Below are 17301 nucleotides of genomic sequence, written 5' to 3'. Positions count from 1 at the left end.
AAAATATATATATATATATATATGTACATATGTCCTGTTACATTGCTTTACTCCTGAAAATGTAGCAGAGTTATTTTTGCACATGCAAAAAAATTTTTTAACAAGCAAACTTGAAAATAATATCTATTTCCATCTATTCCGCAATAAATATATTCTCTTTATTCTAAGATGTTTTAATTTGTGAATAGCATACGAAATTTTTGTATATATTATATGCAAATATTATTATATCTCTGCATGTTTTGTATTTTTGCATGCTTGTTTTTGCTCGTGATCGATCTGCCTTTGACACATCAACTGACGTGCGTATATATTAGACATTATCAGGCGGAAGTTGCATTCAGGTAATACGCGTGAGTGCTAACGGCGATTAGCTGGCTTCCGTGTCAGGATTATGAAAATTTATTTCGGCAAGTTCTCCGCTCCTGAGCTTTATCCGAGCAGTTGATTAATTCTGCTCATTTATAAATAACCGCGTAATTGTATAATTACAAGCGAGTGACGAGGTAAATTATTATTTCCATGACTAATTAATCCCGGTGCGAGCGCTAGAACATCAACATGAGGATCCATTTATACTTTACATTTCACTATGTCTGCATTATCACGACGTATAACGCATTTTTACATAATAAAATTATCTTCTCATGAATGTGCGTGGAAAAGGAAATAATGGAAAGATGAAGCCAAAAGCAAATGCTTATGACGCTCGGAACAATAGTATGAACAATAATATGATATTTAATATATAATATAATAAATTTAAATGACATTTTAACAATTGAACATTCAAATGGAAATTGTAGTTTGAATTTTTTTGTTTTTCTGAGCTGTGCATTAATTTTTTTTTTATTGCGACGCTAATGATGAGCAGCACGATGAAGAGGCATATTAAAGTCCATTTTTACGTTTCCATTCTTTTCACAGCAGTCAAGAGACATTTCGACGCATTGAAACATTTTTCTCCTTTTTTTTTCTTCTATTCTTCTTGCATTGCGTGCTGCATAAAATGCGGAAGCAAAGCGTTCGTCTTAGAGTCACTCTCGCTGCCGGAAGTATCCGGATGTATGTAACTTTATATCCTGTATAGTAATGCCCGCAATGAAATTATTTACCAGCCCGATGAAAAGCACGCCCGGGCAGAGCAGCAGTATTCAGCCGCTTTATATTCACTTCACCTGCAAACGTTTTCTCTTCTGCTTTTATTTTTCACACGAATTTGCCAGGAATGTTATACAGGTGTTATTAGCATGCAATTAGAATGCACTTTTATGATCACTTATTAACATCCCCCTCATTAATACTTTTAGCTCCGCATAATTTTTTTGTTCGATATTTAAGCCGTGGCATGTCGCGCCAGTGATGCAACTCAATGCTCGGCCCGCCACGCATCAGTGACGCGGCTCAGTATTTAGGCCAATGCACTCGAATGAGTCATCTCGATATTTATAATCGGACGCATCTCGAGACGCGTTGACAAGATTTAAACAGTTTGATTTAAACATTTTCAGTTTGCCATGGCAGAATGTTTTTGCTTTTTTCGTTATCTAACTCTGTGAAACACCAGAGTTTTGCAGTTATCCATTAGATATTAGATTTCATTGACTAAGACCAACTAATGAAATAAACGGGTCGTTTCATTGGTCAGAAGGGTGAAACTAACTCATTAAAGCTCGGCGAAATTAGGTAAGTCGATCGGTTCAGAAGTTCGGCTTCAAAGATCGCCTGACCGGGCACGGTCTTGTAATTGGATATGCATTCACTTGAGCACTCCTTGCTGACACCTTTGCTTCGTGGTCCATTGAATCATTCGTTATTGCCTTCGGCTATTCACTTTGGTAGCTTTAGCAAAGTGAAAAGCAATACAGAAAGATATGCATTAGAATAGTATAAAGGAAAGGTGCAAAGATAAATAGAGTATAAGAAAATTCATGAAACATCCATTATTCTATTGAATGGAACATTCAGAATCTGACATTTAATTTTATTGGGTTGCATTTTCACTGTCATAAATTATATACGTTAAAATTTTTATACTTTACCGAGAGAAAGTCAAAATACCTACTTCGGTATCTCTACAATCTTTACGTAATATTCTTATCTACGTATTTATAGTCTAGCTAAAATAGGAATTCAGAAGCACATATCCGAAGATAAAAATACCGATAAAGCTAAATTAGTTCGAAAGCAGATTAAATGTACCTAATATATCGGTAATCTATTATTTTAAATTCACGTGTAATATAGATATGATGGTAATAAAATATTTTAGTATACATGATATATACATATATAATATATTGTTATCACATTTTGGTAAATATGTGTGTTCGAGCAAATGAGAGAAATTCAATCTCTCACAATATTGCACTTCGGGTATTTACATCCTCGAACTACAATTTGAGATGCTAGATGAGAGCTAGAATATTAATTAAAGGCGCTGAAACTTGCGTGGAAATACTGTGAATGAAAAAATATAGTAGAATAAAAATATTAAAAATAAAAGAATTTTTATAGATTAGATAGTTTTAAACACATGAGAACATAGAGAAAGGGAGGGAGGGGGTAAGGCGACTCACTATATTAATAAAAAAAATTGATATATCTGCTTTTTAAAAGAGTTATAGTCCATGCGACCTTTTTCAATATCCTAGTAGCTATCAATAACTTTATAAATATCTTCCTTTCTCTAACGTGTTGTTGTCAACCCTTGAGAGCATTCTTTTAATTATAGAAAATGCTGTAGCACACGCGTATCCACATGTCACTTAACTACGTACTTGATAATTATTCAGAAAAAAGAAAAATAATAAATAAATTTAGATTAAATAGAGCTTTAACATTTGAGTTAAAAATCTTAGTTATAGAGATGTTAAAAAATAATAACCCTGAATTATATTTTTAAATCTTAGAATAGTAAAAAATGGTTGGAATAAGAAAGATCCAAACGGAAGGAATAAAAATATGATTGTAAATATAGGTTTATATAATGTTTTAAATTTGGATTGTTAAAATATAGTGATGAAAATTTAAGTGGGAAAAAATTTAGTGGGAGAAAGAGAAATTATTGACAAATTATTCATTATTAACAAATTATTCTTATAATTATATATTAATGACATAAAATGCTAAATTGCACAGTTCACACGATAATATAAGTAGATAGGTAGGTATACACTAACTGATTGTAAATTCTAAACGATTTTCCTAAGCGAGAAAGAGAAGGCTCATCGTGCTTCCCCCTCGAGTTTTCGAAGGGTTATTCCAGGTTCCAGTTACGTGGCGCGGTCGGTGGCTTTAATGAGTTCGTCGACGAGGCGTGCATAATGCGATGCGCTAAAAGACCCTCATCTCTCATTGTCTTCACGCGGAGACGCCAACGTGTAATGACTGCGCCGCGTGCGTCGCTTTGATGCCCGCCATAGATTATTGAAATTGCGTTATCGTCTAACGAAATGAACTTAGATATGTGAACGGTATAATTGATTTAATGAGGAAAATATAATGATTTGTATCATTAGTGCAGAATTCTTATTATTACATTTTGACTTGATAGATATCACATTCCAATTGTTTCTGCCTTTCAAAATATGATAAACATCATAAACATTGTAATCGTATATTATAATAAAATTTTTAATCCTCTGCGAATTATTCTGAATTTCACCATTTATGCCCGTTTCTATTAATATAGATTAATTTTAATCTCGATTTAACTCTTCATTCTTTTCTAATTCTTAGAACCAGAAAAAGATGAAGAGTTAGTTAAATCAAGATTAAAATTAAACTAACTAAACTACAATTAACTAAACTATATTGACGGAAACGGACATTCATTAGACTACCTAAATTGCTAAGGAACAGTTGCATTTTTCAAAGAGCTTTTAGGCTTTAAAAAATCTGAAAGAATGTTGGTATGCTCTTTTAATATTTAGGAATATAATTATACAATTATATGATCGGAATATTTTTTTACATTTCTTTTGTGCATGTCGAATTTTGTTGCAAAAGCAACAAAGTAAAAAAATTGTCTCTGGATCTTTTGAATTTTTTTTGTGGTCTGCAGAGGATTAAGGATCGGTTGTTTGACCATTAGACAAGCTAAGTGACTATATATCTAACAAAATAGAGTGAACAAAGAAAAATAAGAATAAAAGAGAGTGAAAGAGAACGAGTAAATTGAGGTTTATCAAAAGATGGAACCCAATCTCAATATCTTGCTTTTAAATATCTAAAGATTTTAAATTAAATTCTTAAATATCTTTAAATAACATATACTGTTAGAAATGTTCTTGAATTTCATTAACATTTAATGTACACTGTAAAAATTTCATGAAATTTAATACACTTTTAAATTACACAATTTGAATTTAATTTTATGACGTTACATTAAATTTAATGTATTTATAACTGAAAAGTATATTTGTATGTAATGTATAAAATGTATATAATGTATAAATAAAAGTATGTAATGAAATTTAATGTACTTTTCATAAAATTTTATGAAATTTAATGCACACGTTTATTACATTTAAGTAATTATTGTAACTTAGTTTTTAATTAAATCATTCATTATTTTGAATTTTGTTCATAACCTTCATTTATATGTAAACGAAGTATTTCTAACAATATATAGTTAATTAAAAGAAATATAATTTGATTTGGAATTGTTGAAATGCAGCGAAAAATATTCAAAACTGTATTTTTATTCATGATAATAAAGTGTAAATAAACTATCAGTTTGCAAGATTAATTTCTCGTTAATGGGAGAGAAAACAAAAATGTAAAAAATTCGAATAAAGGGAAATTGATAAAGTTAATTTAGTTTCTAGAGGAAGATAGGCTTAGAGTTATCTCGTGGATTATCTCAAGAAGAAGACAAATTTGCTCGAAATATAGTATAAAAGACGAAGAGTCCTTACTAACCTCGTCATCCTCGATCAAGGTCCACACGTTCTTCATCTCCTTCGTTCTCGAGGGAACTCTGGTCACGTGTAAACGCAATCAGCGAGAAGACGATGTTACATATATAAAACTTAACGCTCAGTTCGTTCGTTTAGCATTTTTACTGATCTGTATAAATTGGAGAGACAGCAAAGATATGTCCTAAGGTAAAAAATGATAAATGAGAATCGGAATAGGGAGATGAATATACTGTATTGAAGTTTACTATGAAATTTATTATACGTTACGCGAAAGATTCATGCAATCTGTTCATTAAATAAATATACAGAGATATATTGAAAATTGCAAGTAGTAATACGATATCTGAACAATAAAGATGAAACGGTTCGTGAAATTGGTTAATTGATGTCACGTGAATTCTTTATACATTTTGTAGGTCGAATAACGTATAATGTGCGAACATACGCAAACGTAATTTACAATGCACAAATCATTTTCAGTTATCTCTTTTATTAATCATTATATTACTACGCCAATTTTAACTCAGAAATTTTCCAATAATGGTTTTACTTGTTACTAAATACAATATATTTCGAAACTAGGTTACTTAATTTTCCAGCAAAATATTGATATGCTTCAATTATATTATTGAAGCAATATTTTTCCCTGGTTAATATTAATAATTTTATTTTTATTCAAATAGAATAGGTCAGCTAGAGCCGCACACAATAGAAGTGTGAAATTTGCAATCTTCACTTACTCGAGGTACGAACGTTCATCGAATTTTCGGCGTTGAGATCACATTGGAACCGGCCGATTATGCACGAGGTTCCGTACTACAAGACCTCTGAATGGAGTACGTGTCGCCATCAGTGCAATATAATTCAGACTTCTAATTAAAAGAGCGCTCGCACCTGCTCTTTGCTCTCGGCTCTAGTCCGAAATCGTATAATTTCTCAGCCGTACACGTGAATGTGCGGCGTTCGTTATATTTGGATTCTGAATTGCAATTCCGTTCGAGTATAAAAGAAATCTCGCTTTTATAATGGTGACTTTGTGTACGTTCCTGAAAACTATCACTGGTGCAGAAAGCAACGTCGACATCGCTTGCCACCGAGAGGCAATAAGCCCACGCATTCCCGAACCTTATCCAATTCCGTAAGGTCGACAGTCTTGTTCGTCTCTCTTCTCGATTTTTCTTATATACTTTGTCTACTCCTAGAAAGTTTCGTCTTATACTTTCGAAATCAATGAATAACTAAACTTTATGTCTTCTCATATAAAAATTTTGATATGTTCTATGTGTACCTAATATAATTACATCTTTAACTTAATTTTGAAATACCATACCTAAGTTCTTCAAAAGTTTATCGTGTCAATTTTTATCAATATTAATTGTCATTTTAAAAAAATTTATTTTTTATTATTTTTCTTTATAATTCTATTAAATTGATGTTCATAATGTGACGAGTTATTATTATTATTATTGTGATACTATTTATCTTATATTAGTCTTTGACTATTACTGACTGATTATTTTAATTGTTTATATAAGAATTACTTTATTTTTACATTTATAAATTGTCGATCTTGAATGAAAAGTATGTTCACTATATTGGTTATCGAACAATTTCCATTCTTGACTTCTTTTTATAAAAGGAATTTTCTGCCTCTTAGTCGACAGCACAATGGACATTTCTCTGTATATTTCATTTGTGATTATCCAAAGATAGCTTGAAAAATCCAAAGAAAGCCGTTATATTAAATTTTTATTATTAAAATAAATCGTTGTATTAAATTATTGCGTTTCAACAATCATTCGGTCCATTTATCTTTTTTTCATTAATTGTTATTTATTTTTGAATAACAATATAATGAATTTATTTTATTGTCATTATTTTTATATCTTAGTAACAATGTTTATAAAATTTAAACTTGAAAAGGTAAATATTTAGATAATATTAAAATATAACATTTCGTATCATACATTTATCGATACGATGTATAAAAATGTGTCGCGCGTCTGCTGCATTTTGTGATGATTTGTATTGGCGTTTAAAACTTCCGTCAGGATCAGTTTTTCCTTTGATCAAGATTTCGTCAGGTCTTTCTACTCGTCATCTACGCAAAAAGGGTTGAAATGGTGATCGTCCATGGGGAAAAGGTTGCGCATCGCGCAGGCGGTGCGGAATATCGGACGCGCCGGATGTGCACCGACCGAGATTAAAGGTGAAAGGGGACGTCGAACTATCGGGGGAAAAAATCTCAGATAAAGTTAATGCCACCTGATAGGCTACGATATGTGAACGATGAAAAACCTGTGAACCTGACTTTGCGTCTGACGAAGTAATCTCTCTCTCTCCTCTCTCTCTCTCTCTCTCTCTCTCTCTCTCTCTCTCTCTCTCTCTTTCTCATTAGGTCAATTTCAACATGGATCGCCGGCGACGACACGTTTTACTTCGACGGCTTTGCAAACTTTATCAAAGACAGCGTGAATTCTATCGTGCCGTTAATTAAAGATAATGACCTCTCCCCCTAAGATATAACTGTATTCTTTTACCGTTTGTATCTTTCACCGTTTGTATCTTTCACCGTTTATCAAATTAAAACAAAATTAAACTTTGAATAAATCGTTATATGAATCATTACTGCACTCATATCATATAAGGATAAAGAGAGAAACGTTATTTCTCTTGCAGGAATGATGGAAATACGGATGCGCTGAATGATGAAATAGTCAATATCCTGTTTCTACACTTACAAAAATAGAAACATCAATTGAAACTGAATATCGCAAGCACTTGTCTATATTACAAAAAACGAGCGTTTTAAAAATATTACAAAACTATATCACGAATATCTGTCTGCAGACAGATGTACAGAATGTAATGAAAAGAATTTGAAGATGCATCGATTGCGCATGGAACTATTGGTGAGAAGATTATATAAATCGTGGTCTGACGTCGAAAAGAAAAATCAATTCGAACTTTCTTGCGTCTTATTTTCTTCAGAATGCTGACTAAATTTGACACATTCGATTCCAACTTACCGACTCGGGTGGAACAAAATATTTGTAAAGTTCTTAAGCGCAGACGAATAGCACGTAATCTCTCACGGTCGATTAGATCAATGGATTTAATAATTGAGCTTCCCCGTCTAGGCAGAGATAGTGATTAGTAATATCGCGCGAAGAACTGTTCGATATTAAAAAATGGAGTTAAATTGACCCGCCGGTAATCGGTATAAGCGGATCGGATTCTTTGATGCACTTTCGCAACTAGAGTCGGAAAATGCAAATTGCATCTCAAATCCTATTAGATGGTAGAAAAGTCAATGGTTACGGAACCGTGTAAGCATTTTAATAGCCGCAAAGAAGATTTATACTTGAATTTTTTTATTGTAATTTTCAATTTTAATATACTTGTACCGACTAGTAATTTAATGTGATCAAAATAATTAAGGAAATATTTAAATATCATAAATCACTTTGTTTCATTGATGTGATAAAAACAAAACGGATAAACTTGATGTTTTTAACACAAACATTCTGGATTATGTGCATGATAGTTTGATAAAAAACGTTTAAAACTCTCGTTGAAAATTTTATTTAATTTAACAGCAAATTAGAATAATAAATAGATTTAATTAACTTTCTCTAATTTTTTGGGAAATTTAATTTCGCACAGAAATTGTTTTCACGTGTTTATATTAAATTTATACACGCGGATGTATATTTAAATTTGTGAATTAATACAGAGTTTTTATCGCATCTAATTCTTTGTCTAATTACAATAATCCAACAATCAGGCTATTGTTAATTGCTCGGGGATGTTCACTTACATCAACATTGACTTTTTGCTAATGATCATTTAAATTTCACTGTTATACGTAACCGCGTAGCGTGATAAACGGATATTGTGTAAATGTGACATTTTAAGCGACAACAAAGAAACCGTCAGAATTGTGCTGCCGACACAGACAAATGAGGATTGGCGCATATTTCGTCGTTAGTAAAGATAAGAAACGGCACGTTTCGCATGTTAGGGCAACAGCTATTCCCGTACATTAACCAGCAAACAATGATAGAACTTAACGTTGAAATTGGATGGCTTTAATCGAGTGGAATGTCTGAGGACAATCTTAAGTTATCGTGTTTCGCTGTTGCCTTGACGTAACTAATTAAACTGAATCGTGTTAGCTCATCGTAGGATGGTGCACCCTTGTTTCTCAAGCGCAATAATCTACAATTCTATATTCAATTCTTCATACTTTAACTGTAATACAGAAAATGTGAGAAGGGAACACAAATAACAAGTCATGTCTTAAAATTACAATGTAAAGTTACATTGTAATTTTTAGTATCATCAAGCGAAATATATCAAGTAGATTTTCAAAAAAACTAGAAAGAGGAAGCAGAAGAAAAAGGAGAAAGAAAAAAAGGTAGAAAGAGATAGATATAGGAAACAAGTAAAACGATAATTCTTGCTAAAATCAATGAGACTAAAGAAAGTAGGTTACTGTGGCTCATTAAATATCGTTTGTAAGCTTGCATTGGCAAGCTGTACAGCATGAGTATAATACGGCGCCAGGTAGAACAAAATCGCTTAAGTAAAAGTTACACAGCTTGATGAGAGCTTTCAGCGCACGTAAAACTTTACTTTCCCTTCTATTTACATTTTTAACTTGCTGGCCGACCCAGCGGACTCTATGCCGTGGCCTTTTAACTCTGGCTCTCTAAGATAAAGATCCTCTCTTACCATCAAAACGGAATAAAATTTGGTTTTATCCTCAGTTCTTTTCTCTTTGTTCATTGCAAAATTTTTCCCTCTAATTTTTGCCATTGTGAAATTTATTCTACGAAAGACTTATCTAGAATTATTTTTACAATAATGTAAAAGAGAAGATATTCAATTTAATAATGTGACTTTCCAATTTTAATTACAGTCGTATTGTAATTCGAATACATTTATATTGTACTTCGATAAATTGTATAACCTCGATAGTTTTAATTTAATGATAGATACAGCCAATAATAGGACATTTAAAAAATTAATAATTATGTAAAGAATGATTGTAATTTTTTTCAAAGATTTCTATCTCATCTTTTCGAGATTTTTAAAAAGCATATTTTTTTCGAGAAGAAAGAACTTTCAGATGCTTTTATTCGTAAACATCATATACTCGATAATAACTAATTTTCTAGCCGTTAAACGAGTTTAACGGAGCAATCGTCAACAACGAAGTCAATGTCAATCAGTTATAATAAAGTCGTATATAGTATTTAGTAAGTTTGGTGACTGTTCTCTCTCACCTCCAAACTAGGTGGAAAGCTGTCGATGCAAAAGCAATTATCGAACAGCTGTCACGACATCAATACCTACCGCGCGAACTATTTTGAAGTGAAACTTTTAAGTTCGTAAAGGGAAATTGTTGATCCTCGTATTGAGTTCTTATCACAAACTTAGCATACTAACTTAAGCGATGAAAATTGATTAGAATCTTAACTACCATTATGTTAACTACAATAATTTCTTCTTTGTAACTGTGACGATTGTTGTACTTAATGTAATATTGTATTGTGCCTATTAAAAAATTATTTGTCAATTGTTGTTAATTATTACCTTTCTAGCAATTAAAAGAATAATAGAAAATTAATAAATGGTTCAAGTAAAAATCACACACAGTTATAAAATGATACTCGTAATAACTTTAGTTATTTTGTTAATTGAAAAATCGATCAACAGGAAATAACTTGTGACAATTTTAAGATACAAATCAACACAATGGATTTCCAGTTAAAATTTCATTGTAGTAATGTAAGATATTGAGTACAGAGATACGAATAGCTTTCGTTTCTCGAGTAAACAAGAGTGATAAGAACATTTACAGACTTAGCCAATTTGAAGAGCGAAATATCTTGCAGTTGATCTCTCGCGAACACGAAGTGTCCTTCACTAGTCTCTATGCAAACTTTGAGGCACGATTAATAGTTGCTGTTAGTGATTGATGTTGACATTAGTATATCAGGGCTGAGAGTGATATGACTATTTCGTTAAGGGTGATCGATTCACAGTTAATATAACCAGGATGATCACCATCCTAACACCAGGATGAGCCATCGAATGTCGATTAGGTGGCAGTTTCCTCGAATTTTAGTTAACTCGCAGTGTAACAGAGATCGAGCTCTCGCTTTACGAGCTTAAAGCCGTGCGATGCTTTATTGCCTCTAAACGTCGTTGTCCAGTGCGTTTTAGTAGTGGATTTACACCCAGGTTTTCTATCAACGTAGATTTATGAGGCGCTCGTTTGATTACTTAGTAATGAAGTACTAAATCTTTTCCCGAAGCAATTAATTAAGAAAGCTACGTGTGTGTATTGAATGTATGAATCTCATTAAACGGAATCTTGCAAATCTTGTAAACCAAATATTAATTCGCGAGTAATGATCTTTTATTTATTGTTAAATTGATGAAATAATTGTTATATAATCAAGATATAAATATTTTTTGTTTCTTTTTCTTAGTAATTAAATTAAACAATTATTTAATGACAGTTGAATATTTAATATTAATTTCTTAATGTTTTTTTAAATACATACATACATTATTGAAACATTAGGATATTAGATACATAATGTTGTATTTTTATGCATTATAAAACATATGTTAATTTATTCAAACATTTTGCATAACAATGTAAAAAAAAGATAAGAATTTTATTAATATTCTTTTAATTTTCTTTTTTAATTATTTATCTTTTGAAAAATTATTGGGAATTATGTATGTATATTATATTTTTTTTATCTTCCTTTTAATACTGCTCGGAAAAATTGCGAACGAAGTTTTCTGCTCTATTCGTCACATATCGAATCGTAAAGATGGATCATCTTTCCAATTTTCATCTGAAGATCCCGATCTTTTTGCATGAATTTCTGACCCTCCTTCGGAAAGCGGAAAAATCTCCGACTAATGCTCTGAATTTTGATGACTTTTTTTTTACGAAGAAATGCTAGTGTAAAAATGGAATGCTAGGCAATAAAAATTTTTATGAATCTTGGCGATGCACACAATCAAATGACATGAAAGAATAGCAGTCTACTGGAGTTTTCTTTAATTTTGAAAAGAAATATATAAGGGGTTTAAAAATTTGATTGCTTTTCAGAGAAAATAACAGACTATTGTGTCAAATGTTTTCACGATTTCTTCTTCCTTTTGAAAATCGACTTGTCTGAAAGTGGCTTTACGTGATCGTAAAGCTTCAACCTCGAGATTGTATATAATATATTAACACGTGTACATACATACAGCTGTCGTAAAGTGTTCGTTTCTCGCGTGTGAACAGGTGGCAGCGCTGGTCATGTGATTCTTTCGATCACAGTGCACGTAGCTCGCGCGACTCGCGGACGTGCAATACAGGAATGTAGTTCGTGTGTGGCTCGCATTAACGACAGTGTATAACGTTTTCACAGCGAGACTGACGAGAAATTATTTCGCCGTGGAATAAAAATATTTGCGCAATAAAGCAACGGCATTCGTTTCTATTTTATCTGTGATAACTTTTCGGCTTTGTCACGTCTCGTTCGCCGATGCGCGGAAACACGCTCAGCCTCGCGGAATTTTATATAAAATGCTTTCCTCCTTTTTTCAAACGATAGACACATACTTATCGTTGCTTTGCGCTGCAAATATGTGGAATATATAATTTTTCGCACAAAACGAAATTACATTTTGCCAATTCAAAGAATTATTTACAACGACAATAATAATTGAATATTACTTTTATATATTTTGGTACGTGATTTGCGCTTGCAAGTTTAATCTAATACACTTTCACAATTTGAGACACGTTGTTACAATAATTTTCAATCCTATTGCAATAAACAAATTAATTCCCGATAATACGTGTTTTTCCATGTATACAGATTACATTTAACATCACAATGTCATTTCTGTGATATCTATTAATATTACTGTACCGCCAAAAATATCAATTTTTAATCATCATATTGCGCACAACGAAGATTATTTTTGGTGATAAATCGTAAGTAGTTTACATTTATTTAATTAAAAACGGTAGCTCCATTTTTAATGTAATATGATGTTATGTTAAAAGCAGCCGAAAAAACGTCAAACTAGCAAGTGTAACTTTGCGCGCATTGCATACTTTATGAAGAATAAAATATGAAATGCGGGGTGCTGCGATTAAACTTTCATAGACAATCGATTGCCATCTCGAGCGAAAGGCACGGATTTCACGCGAATATACCCGTAATTCTCAACAAAATGTTTAAAATTAGTCTGCTACCATATTCTCTTTTACTTGTACAATATTTTTTATCTTGTTTTACATTTATTGTCGCTATTTTGATGGTCGATATCCTTTATGAAATTCATTTAATTTCCTCATCACGGTTTTTAGAAAAATTATTACTTTAATATCAATTACATGAAGTTATAATCAATCATCATACAATTTTATTAGAATGCGTTTAATGCGTAAAAGCCACGATATTACTTTTTCACAATTCGAAATTATATAGTGGGGAAACAGTTTCATTAAATTCAGTATGAATTATGAATCAAAGAGCCGAATCACAGTCCGTTAGCTTAAATAATGCTGAATATACTCGTAGTTAATTTCCTTTGGCGAAATAATTAACCGACTTAGACTGAAATTATATATCCGTGTTACTTACTATGAGACACAAATATAATTACATAACTCTGTGTATGTTTGAAGACTTACTCAGACATAGCTATTATCTAGTCGACTAAGTAAATTCGTCTAAAGACATGAAAACATAATTTTTAGTGTAATAATTACGCTATACTACGAACATATCTTCTGCAAAACACTTTTGATAAGATAAAAAGAAATCAGAAGATCAAGTTACATTCCTATTTCTGTTCTTGTAATTTAAAAGACGCCTTGTATAAATTATATATATATAGTCTGTTACGTTTCATCTTTGCATTTCTTATCTTTGCTTATCACATTAAGAACACTAATAAAAGTACCATCACTATTCCAGTCGAATTTCATTAAGCAATTAAAAGATATAATATAATATAATAAGATGTCATTAAAAACATGCCTGTAAAAACAGCTTCTAAACATATCTTTATATTCTTCAAAGTAGAATTCCTATGTAATACGCATCATGATCATATTATGTCAACATATACACTGAAAAAGAATCTGGTTTTATTAATTGAAATTCTGGTTAAAAATGAATTAGAATTTTCTGGCTGAATCTATTATAATTCTGATTATAATACAACCAGAATTCTGATTGATACGATTAGAATTTTCTAATTCATTCTCTTATTTTTACTTATTTTACGAGAAATCTTTACACGGAAAGAATTGTTTTTGCTGAATTTTGTTCTAAAAATTTAGTTAGATACAAATCTGAAAATAATTTGATTTATCAAAAAATTATGTAGAATGTCAAGTTATTAAAACGTAAAACTTTACGATTATTATTTATTATGCTTTCTATGTAATTATTTTAAAAATCCAATAAAATTAGTCCATTTACTTAAATTTTTACTTCAATAAAATCGTTCTTTCCGCTTGTAATTATCGTAAAAGTATTATAATTCTTTAAATCAAATTCGTTATGTAAATTTTATAACTAAATGCGATTTGAGACTTAAATAGTGAAAACTCGCGAGACGGGATAGCAATGGCATTTCTGCGACGTCGTCAGCTAATTGTAAGCATTCCCAAGTCGCTAATTAGAAAACTAGAAACTGCGAACGTTATCTCGCAAGGGAGAGATAGTAAGCTTGGCGGAACAACACGGCCGGAAGAACTAGAACCATATTGTTTGAATTATAATGTAAATAACTCGAAGCTAAGACATTACTGAGCCCTGTGGAAACTTTCCAATGAACATACTGATTCTGAGCTATTTCGTATACAGTATATTAACGACATAAATGTACTGAGAAAATATTCCATTAAATTATGTAATGCAATATGAAATAAAATTTTATTAAATCTATATTTTTCGAATAAAGAACAATAAAATATAAATCACGAGGCGTTAGGAGCCGGTGTTAGAATATAATATACAATAATATACATAAATTTAATTCTGAACATTATATTTTTCATTTCTTAAAATTTGAATTTGAAAGAGAATTAATCGTACAATCTCAAAATATAATTGATTATGAGAAATGTACAACTTTGATAAGTGTGTCTCAACATTACGATGTGCTGATTCTTTCCTTGGTTTTATCACGTCAGCGAAACTGCTTCGCGAGACTCGTCGTGTTCGCGTAATTCGTTATCTTTAAGCCTGCTTGGATCAGTTACTTCTATAACGAAGTATATCGAAGTATATGATGCTTGCTGTGTACAGAGCAGAATGAAATAGTGTAGTAAGAAACTGCGAACGCGATTATCTCTTGGAAGAAATAGTAAACTTATCTATATAATTAATTATACACAATTTATTTTTTTTTACAATTTGAATTTTACAAAGTAAAAATTATAGATTCAATAAAATTGTCTTTTACATTTCACTAAACTATGAAATATTTTCTGTATCTGGAGTTAAAACTTCTTTTTTTAAATAACTTAAATAAAAGTTCTATAATTACTTATAGATAACACCAAGTTTAGCAGCTGTATAGTGCTTTCAAAGAATTCTGTCTTTGTTTGTTATAAAATTTTAGAATTTGAGTCGCGCGCTGCAATTTCATATATAAAAATAAAAATTAAAACTTACGAATTGAATGAATTGAAATAAGCGGCGTATTCTTGCATACGATCCTTATACATATAATATTCCGTTGGTATACAGTGAAAGCGTGGACTATATATATTTATCTCTATTTTATATATTTTATTCCGCGCTTTCATTTCCATTGACGTTCCGAGATGCCACATGGTTATTTCCTGAAAAATAACTTAGGCGAAAAGTCAGAAGACATTGTAATGCCGTGAAGCATTACAAGAGTACAATGTGCCATTTAAGTTTCACGATCCGTAGAGAGACACAGGATGGAACGTCTTATCGTAGGAAATTCTTCATTTTATACTTTGAATTTTGTTCAGTAGGTAAAAAAAATCATAAATTCGGACGATAATTGAATTACGAATGATTGAGTAATCTTGTTCTTTAAATTGTAATTGTTATGAAAATAATGGTATTCAGGGTGATGAAAGCTGCATCGAACAGCTCTCATGATTCATTCGGTAGAAGACTATTAGGGGTGTTATGATATAATCAATCATTCACGCTGTGGAAGTTTGCTGGAAAAACATATTTGCATTATGCACACATATGCAGATACACGCATATCGGGTCACGCAACGTACATTTACTAAAACTTAATGAAGCATTACGAAAAAGTTATTACATTCTTCATTACTAGTCTAAATTGCAAATTGATATTTGCATCATGTTATTTATTCCGTAAATTTTAATTAATGACATGTTAATCTTATTTAAAACATGTAATAATAATATAATATTTGCAAATTAATAGATTTGTGCAAAATATAATAATTTAGATGTTATTAGATTTTTAGAAAAATGAAATTTGAATTTTACTTTGAAGTTGTAAATGATAAATTTTCATACACATCAAAGATCCATTTTGATTATAATCACAGAATATTATGCAATGTTTGTTTAATATATTATTTATAGTATTTTTGACGTAAATAGACACAGCTGTACGTTGCTTCTATCTTGCATTAAACGCTGTGAAAAAACATTGCATTTGATGGAAAATATCGATCATATTTTTTGTTGTAAATAACACAGTGACTAATTATTATTTCATCGTTGATATTTTTTGTCTTGTATATTATAATATAATTATGTAATTAACATATTTTATATTATAGTACGAAAAATTGTGTGTTCTGTACTACGATAATCTATTTTTTTTTTGTACAAATTTCCAAACACTCTCTGAAATTTCCTTAATACGTTTGAAATGTTACTAATATACACAATATTCTATTTCTTGTGAAATATTTTCCTACGGTCTATCGCTGCTATGAAATTGCTATATAATTTATGCAACGTCTAATGTTTTTTTTTTGTTCAAATTCCGATCTTGAAATCAATATAATTTTGGTGAATCTTGCTTTTATTGGAGATGTAAAACGGTCTTACAAGGAATATGTTACAATTCCAGAACATCGATTCTTCTTGAAATGTTGTTAATTAAACACAAAATCTAAGAGACATATATTTTTTTATATCAGTTTCTAATTTCATATTTAAAGGATAAAATCTCTTATACATCTCTTAAAATAAATGAGGATAGGGTTTTTTTAATTTTAGATTTTTGAAAAATAATACAAAAAAATACGTGTCTTTTAAATTTTTGCGTTTAACATATTTCAAGGAGAATTGAATCGCTTCCG

General features: G+C 30.8%; 1 protein-coding gene across 1 annotated transcript in view; it reads left to right on the top strand.

The window, feature by feature from the left end:
- The window catches only part of LOC108686712, a 178168-nt gene that overhangs the window by 158120 nt on the left and 2747 nt on the right, over positions 1 to 17301 (top strand). The window lies entirely within an intron of this gene.

Source organism: Atta colombica, unplaced genomic scaffold (genome assembly GCF_001594045.1).
Source record: "Atta colombica isolate Treedump-2 unplaced genomic scaffold, Acol1.0 scaffold189, whole genome shotgun sequence".
Lineage (NCBI taxonomy): Eukaryota > Metazoa > Arthropoda > Insecta > Hymenoptera > Formicidae > Atta > Atta colombica.
The sequence above is the reverse complement of the archived record's forward strand: the minus strand, read 5'-3'. Positions and strand labels throughout refer to the sequence as shown.